This window comes from Mustela putorius, unplaced genomic scaffold, assembly GCF_011764305.1.
Source record: "Mustela putorius furo isolate JIRA1106 unplaced genomic scaffold, ASM1176430v1.1 tig00000585_pilon_pilon_pilon, whole genome shotgun sequence".
Classification (NCBI taxonomy): domain Eukaryota; kingdom Metazoa; phylum Chordata; class Mammalia; order Carnivora; family Mustelidae; genus Mustela; species Mustela putorius.
In genome coordinates this window covers 14,011,419-14,019,745 of record NW_025421424.1, presented here as the reverse complement: position 1 = coordinate 14,019,745, position 8,327 = coordinate 14,011,419, and positions in this window count along the sequence as shown.

The following is an 8,327-nucleotide window of genomic DNA, read 5'->3' as shown; positions in this document are numbered from 1 at the left end:
CGCATCGGGCTTCCTGCTCGGCAGGGAGTCTGCTTTTCCCTCTGACCCTCCCTCTTCTCATGCTCTCTCTCTCTCATTCTCTCTCTCAAATAAATAAATAAAACCTTAAAAAAAAAAAAAATCCCAGGGACAGATGCTTCACAGGTGGATTTTCCCAAACCAATAAAGAACAATTAATACCAATCATTCTCAAAGGCTTCCAAAAACTTAGAAGGAACATTTCCAAAATCATTTTATATGGCCACATTACTCTAATACCAAAGCCAGACATGTACACTACAAAAAAAGTAAACTAATATCCCTGATGAATACAGAAACAAAAATTCTCAACAAAATACTAGCAAACTGAATTCAATAATACATTAAAAGAATTACACACCATGATCAAGTGGAATTCATTGCTGGGATACAAGGATGGTTCAACAAAAGCAAATAAATGAATGTGATACATCACATTCGCAGAAAGACAAAAAATTATATAATCATCTCAACAGATGCAGAAAAAGCATCTTCAAAAAAATAGTAAAATTCAGTATCCTTTGATGATAAAAACTCTCAGCAAATTGGGTATAAAAAGAACTTACCTCAGAATAGTAAAGGCCATAGGTGACAAGGCCACAGCTAACGTCATACTCAATGGTGAAATGTTGAAAGCTTTTCCTCCAAAATCAAGAACAAAGTAAGGGTGCCCATTCTCATTACTCCTATTCAGCAAGGTACTGTTAAGTGCTAACAAGAGGAATTAGACTAAATAAATAGCATCCAAATTAGAAAGCAAAAAATAAAATTGTCTTTGTTTACAGATGACATGATCTTATCTATAAAAAACCCTAGATAATCCACCAAAATACTGTTAGAACTAAAGAAAGAAAAAAAAGATTCAGTAAAAGCTATAGGACATAATATCAACAGGAAAAAATCAACTGTGTCTGTTCAAAAATGGAGAACTATCTCAAAAATAAAGAAAACAGTTCCATTCACAACAAAGTAAAAAACAATGCTTAGCAATAAATTTAACTGAGGCAGTAAAATATCTAAATGCAATAAAGACATTGATGAAAGAAGCTTAAGAAAGACATTCCATGTTCATGGATTGGAAGAATCAGTATTAATTAAACGTCCATACTACCCAAAGTCACCTACAGATTCAATGCAATCCCTATCAAAATTCTAAAGGTATTTTACACAGAAGTAGAAAAATAAGAACCATAAAAGACACTGAATAGCCAAAGAAATCTTGATAAAGAAGAATGAGGCTGGAGGCATCACACTTCCTGATTTCAAACTATACTATAAAGTCATAGTATATAGTAACCAAAACAGTAGAGTACTGGCATGAAAACAGTCACATAGACCAATGAAAACAAAATCAGGAGCCCAGAAATAAACCCACATACATATAGACAACTAATGTTTGACAAGGAAGCCAAAAATCTCCAATGCAGAAAAGATTATCTCTTCAGCAAGTGGTGTTGGGAAAACTGAATATCCTATTGAAACGAATGAAATGGAATCATATCTTACATCAGACACAAAAATGAACTGAAAATGGATTAAAGACTCAAATTTAAAACTTGAAACCATAAGACTCCTAGAAGAAAACAAACAAAAAGTTCCTTGACCTTGGTTTTGGCATTCGTTTGGCAGTTGGTTTTGACAATTGATACCAAGATATGATACCAAGAGCAGAGACAACAAAAGCAAAAATAAACAAGTATGATTACATTAAACTAAAAACCTCTGCACAGCAAAGAAATGATCAAAAGAATATGAAAAGGCAACCTGTTGAATGGGAGAAAATATTTATAAATCACATATGTGATAAGGAGTTAATATCTACAATATATAGGTAAATACATATAATATAGCTCCATAGCAATGACAAATAAATTAATTCAGTTTAAAAACGGGCAAAGGACCTGAATAGATATTTTTCCAAAAAAGATGTACACATGGACAATAGGTCCATGAAAACGTTTTCAACATCACTGATACTCAGGGAAATGCAAATAAAACCACAAGGAAAAATCACATCACAACAGCTGGGATGGCTAGTATAAAAAAAAAAAAAAAAAAAAAAAGTCAAGAAATAACACATGCAGACAAGGATGTAGAGTAAAAGGAATCCTTGTGTACTGTCAGTGGAAATACAAACTGTTACAGCCACTATGGAAAACACTACAGATATTCCTCAAAAAATTAAAAATAGGGTACCTGGGTGGCTCAGTTGGTTGAGCGACTGCCTTGGGATACTGGAGTCCCAGGATCGAGTCCTACATTGGGCGCCCAGCTCTGCAAGGAGTCTGCTTCTCCCTCTTTCCTCCCCTTTCATGCTCTCTCTCTCATACGGATAAATAAAATCTTAAAAAAAAATTAAAAATAAAACTACCATATGATCCAGCAATCCCTTTTCTGGGTATACATATCTAAGGGAAAATGAAATCATTATCTGGAAGAGACATCTGAACCTGCTATGATCATAGCAGAATTATTTACAACAGCAAAGGCATGGAAACCACCTACGTGTCCTTCAATGGATAAACAGATAAAGAAAATATGACATATATTTACAATGGAACATTATTCAGATGTGAAAAAAAATATGAAAATCCTGCCATTTGTGACAACATGGATCAATCTTGAAGGCATAAGCTAAGTGAAATAAATCATATGGAGAAGGACAAACACCAAATGATCTTACTTATATGTTGAGTCAAGAAAACAAAATGAACTCCTTAAAAACACAAGAGAGTAGATGGGCGGTTGCCCAGGGCCAGAAGTGAGAGAAGTGGGGGAAGGTGGTCAAAGGGTACAAACTTACAATTATAAGATGAATAAGTTCTGGAAACTTAATGTATAGCGTGGTGACTATAGTTATCAACATTGTATCGCATACTTGAAAGCTGCTAAGAGGGTAAATCTTAAAAGTTCTCACTTCATACACACACAAAAAATGGTAACTATTAGAGGTGATGGATGGCTAATCAACCTTTTTGTGAATAAACATTTTGCAATACATACATGTGTCAAATCATCACACTGTACACCTTAAACTTACATAATATAAATCTGGAAAAATGCTCAAACAAAACTTACTTTGGCTGCCAGGCAGAGAAGAGATCAAAGGGGTCTCAAGAGTGGACTGGAAAATCCATTAGGCGCTATTGCATGGACCCAAGTGAATTCTTAGACAACAGTGGCATGTAAAGATAAAAAGAAATCGACAAAATTCATAAGACAACTAGTCATTAATTCATCCAGATACCACGATCTGCTTGTCTTGTACTAATGATACCAGCAGGTGAAGGAAAGGTGATAGCGTACCTGAAAATTTCAGTCACTTTTTAGTATGTTCCCAAATCTCTGAGCATTGCCATTTCTGTCACACAAGAGAGTGGTTAACCAAACATACTCTTTCAAAAGGGTTTTTTTTTTTTTTCCCCTGTTCTTATTGTATATTCAAATTCAGAATTTCTTTAAAAAAAAAAAATAGGTCAGGCATGCTCAAAACATTTGCTTCATAAAACAATAATACTAAAATTTACTTAAGCTATCTATACTGATACACAAGTACCAACACTTACAATCCAGCCCTGGGATTCTTTTCTCCTACTACCATGTATTTTCTCCTCATGTCCATCATTGTGAGGCAGTTTGGGCAGTAAATGTACATTTCTTTGTTTCTCTGCAGGCTACTTTACCTGCTTATTCCATGACCATGACTCTAGTATCTCTAAGTATGCAATGGATAATCAGTAGGTTTTGAATTTACTTTATTATTAGATCTCTGCTATTTGGAGACAAAGGAAGGAGTTGGAGGAGAAACATACGAGCCTTCTTCTTCTGGTTCCTTTCTTTCCTCTAATTCCTCAAACATTATCACGCCTGTGATCTTATCATTGTTCTTTCCTAGAGCCAGAATTTCCTCCTTGCCCTGGTTACCTTTCCAAATTATCAATTTATTTCTCAAGGCCATCTCCAATCTTATAACTTCTCTGAAGGATTTGCAGATGAAGCCATCCCAGGTTCATTCATACAGCCACTCAATCATTTAATCTGTAGATGTGTAGGGGGCAAAGGTTTATGTATTGCATGGAACATCTAAGTCCTTTCTTTAACCTCAGTGCTTGAACACTTTCCTTCTGGCTCATAAAAACCATATTTTCCCTATGCATTTGACTCTTAACTTTCACTTGTCTTGTTGAAGTGATTAATTTTTTATTTTATTTTATTTTATTTTATTTTATTTTATTTTATTTTATTTGTTCTTGTACAAAAACTGTATTTACACTTCTATGTCCATGCTGACTTTACCGCGCCCCCCAACCTGGAGTGGGGCCGGAGGGGGGGAGTGGTATGTGGTGGTTCTTATTCCCATTTCACAGATGGGAAGTTTGAGGCACAGAGGAAGGAAGTTACTTATCCAAAGAGAGAGAAAGAAGATCAAGGAATTGTGTCAGAGGCCAAAAGAGTCTCTCTCTCTCGTTGCCTCCCCAGCACGTTTGCTCCCCTGACCCCAAGGCCCTCTCAGAGACCATTCAATGGACACCGTATCCCTTGGCCCTGCCTTTCTCCCCGTTACAAGCCTCTATCTGTCTAGGTTCAGGACGGTTTCATTCAGTGGCTGCTGTGGCAGGGGGGCCAGACTAGGAGGAAACGGCTGTAAGGGCAGGGGCCCCAGGATGGGCAGATCCGTGATTCCCGGGACATCCACCACACCCTTCTCCCAGCACCCAGGAGAGCAGGCAGCCCATGCTTACGGGGCCCCAGCTCCCCAGTCTCAGCTGCCCACCAGACGGAATGCAGCTGCCCCCCTGCACGAAAGGCTCAAGAGCTGGGGTCCTGGGTCTGGGACAATCTGCTGACACACGTCCTCTTTTCCTCTGTCTTGTTCCGAGGCTCGTCACCCTTGGCGGGGAGCAGGGGGGTGTCTCTCTGGAGCTGTCAGTTCTTACGAAGTGATTAATTTTTTAAATACACACAGAGTATCTTCACTCTGTGTGAAGAGTAGCTTTACATAGTGGCTCCTTGATGACGTTTCACAGCCAAAGATATAAGGCAGTACTCATTTTTGTAAAGCTATTGGCTCAAACTAGAGGACCATATTTAATTATGAAAGTATCTCTTTCTTGCTTTTTTATGTTAAAATGTATTTCTGTTTTAAATACACTTGATGGCAGAAATCAAACAACAACTCTGTCACATTGTCAAATTTTCTTAAACCTATAGCCTATAAAATGTATGAGACCTTAGAACACTTTTGATAAAGATAGTCACATGATGCCTCTCTTCATCCCAAATAGCTCCTGTCAGAGTACTTCACACCCAGAGGAAGCTTGCCAAATATCTGAACTGGTAATATCATTGTTCTGAGACTTGTTCTCATCAGAAATCAAGCCCCCACACTTCACTTCTTTTGTCCTATGTTCTAATAACTTAGTAAGTGATCAAAGTGTGTGCTAGGTGATCCTAAAATGTGAATTAGTTTATATTTACCGTAGGCACAGACTCAAATAGGTACATGTGCTCATAAAAGGGATCAGCAAGAGAAGGAGGGAGAGAGACCAAGACAGATAATTAAATAACATATGAGCATTTCACTTGATATTTCATTCAGTGAGCATATGCCCCAGAGTGAACACGAGAAGCAAAACAGGACTTTGCCTTTTCTTCTGGTAAGTTCACGTTCCCTGCCCCTCTCTTATTGATCATCTTGCTGCAGGTCTGAGTATTCTAGTTTTTAAAGATATTTATTACATATAATATGATTCCTGAATTCAATGCAATTACTTCATCTGGGGCTCAACCAAAAAAGAAAGAAAAATCTATCTGTTCCAAAGCTAGAGGGGAAAATTGGCTGTACTGGCTTTATTGAGAGAAAGTATATCAGTTTCCAACTTGGCAAATTCCTAAGAGATTTTCAAGGGCAAGTTTGCCTATACTTAACTTTTGCCTTACCTGTTGGCTCTAGACATTATCCCCACTTAAGATAGCACTCTAACTACATGGTACTCCATTCAACCCTAGAAAGACTCTCTCTGACTTTGACATTTAATGTATTTTATGCAAGAGGTTCTCTGTTCCTAACTGATGATTCAAATCACCTGCCATCATTTTAAGACTTTTAGAAGCACTATTGTCGATAACAAACAAATGCACACAAAAAATCACAAAAAAAAAAAAAAAAAAAAAACTTTAATACAAAGGTGAGATACACATGTTCCCAGAGGAGTCCAACAGGTAAGGAAACAAGTGAAGAACAAGTGAAGAATCCTGGACTTAGACACTGTAAGAGAAAGGAGAGGCCTGGAGGTCAGAATAACAGGGAATATTCAGCCCCAACCTACTGTTGTTTCAAGGCAGGAATGTGGGACCAGTGCTGCTAAATAGCAATTTTTTTTTTTTTTAAAGAGAAGTTGAAAACCTGGATTTATATATAAAAGTTTACCAAGAGACTTAAAAAAAAGAGAATCAGCTGGGTCAAGACCACAGGGCCTAACAACCCATATCAATAGGTCTGATGTGACACAATGATCATCCATTTCCAATCTCCCCACTACCACGTCTTTATCGAAAATAGGCAGCTTTTCAAAGTAAAAATGCAAACATCTGAATCCATCCAGTGCTTAATTAATATTCTGCAAATTGCATGATGTGTGGTTTCCTTTCCATGGAATTTTGCTGAATCAGAAAAAAATGCAATTTTTAGTTTGCTTGAAAAAAAAATGCTTACTACCTCCCAACATATAAAGACATTATAGCATGATGCCAAGTCTGTGCCTGGAGGTCTTTCTTTCTTTTGATTAATGAGAAATACTTCCAGTCACTGTTTACTAAGAAGTTAAGAAATAAAATATATTACATAGTTTCCTACCCTGTAAGACAAGTTGGATTTATTCTTCGTAGGATCACCGTACTAGATTATCTCATACACAACCATAAACACAATTTGATGGTTTCTCTATCTTTAAAAAAAAACCCTGTAGCCCCAGAATCAAGCCTTCAATATGAATCAAGGAATTCTCATCATGGGACACATTTCTGACAGGGGAAGTCAGTACTCTGACATTATAGTTGTTGGCAGAGAGTTGTCTTGTGATATACACAGCATCCAAAGTCATAGCTTGGAGGGTGAACCCTTACATCATTACTCCATACATACCAAACCTCTTTGCTCATTTCTGTAATCACCCACAGAGCACAGAAACCATCAGAGGGGAATAAGTCCAGGAAGGCGAATTGTGCTTCTTATGGCTATAAGGGATGCAGTGCTCAGTAGAGTGGAATTACTTTTCCAGCAAAATAAATCAGAAGGCTTCCAAAATTTTTTAAACCTCAAATCATGAGTGATGTTTACATTTCTTGTTGGTTTCTAGTTTTACATCCAACATATGGTGAGCAAAATATATCCAAACCCATTCCAGAAATGAAAGGCAAAAACTGTCTTACAATTTGATGTGCCCCCAAGTAATGTGGTACCAGAGATTGTAAATCTGCCTTTTATTTTATCAGTCTTTCTGATGAGCATGTGTTAAAACCACATGCAAAATAGTTCAATTAAAACTATCACTTGTGTAATTATTGTCAAGTAATGGAAACTGCCTATTGCAGAATGAATGAAAACTAATATAGGTTTAAATATAGAAAACTTCTCTTATAAAACTGGAATGAACTCTCATCTTATAGATAAAGGATACATGACTTAGCATTAATCAAGATGGGGCAACTCAATGGGTGGCAGAAAATATCTACCTATCACTGTGCTGACAAAATAGTGCAGCAGAAAGGGCATATTTTGGCTCATATATAAAATGCAAGGGAATGAACTGCTATTGACTGATCATGAGTTTTGAGATGATTGTTAACTCTGTGTTAGTGCCAAGGTCATGGGAAGGGTGATGTACACATACATGCCCAGTAACTTTATAGGAAACATTCTCTATCCCCAATCTTTAAGAGCAGCCATCTCTAACAAAGAAATGCTTACTAGCTGATCTATATAATACCTATGTTATTTCTAAAAAGATTTTCACCAAATGATTATTTATAGCTGAATGCAGAGCTATTTGAACAAATGCCTGCATTTTAATTACACAAGTTCAGAGTTCTTTGTTGTATTTTTTTTTTTTTTTAATCTTCAGAGATATATGATGCTGGTGGGTTTCAAAGGTACAAACTAATCCTCACAGTTGGGGTGCTATGTGCCATCCAAAGATCATGAAATTAATGAGGTCAACTTTAAAGGGGCCAAATTTTCTTGAACTGGTTTGATTTGAGCAAAACGGACTCGTTTTCATGTAGTCTTAAAACAGTTTTATTAGAGCTAT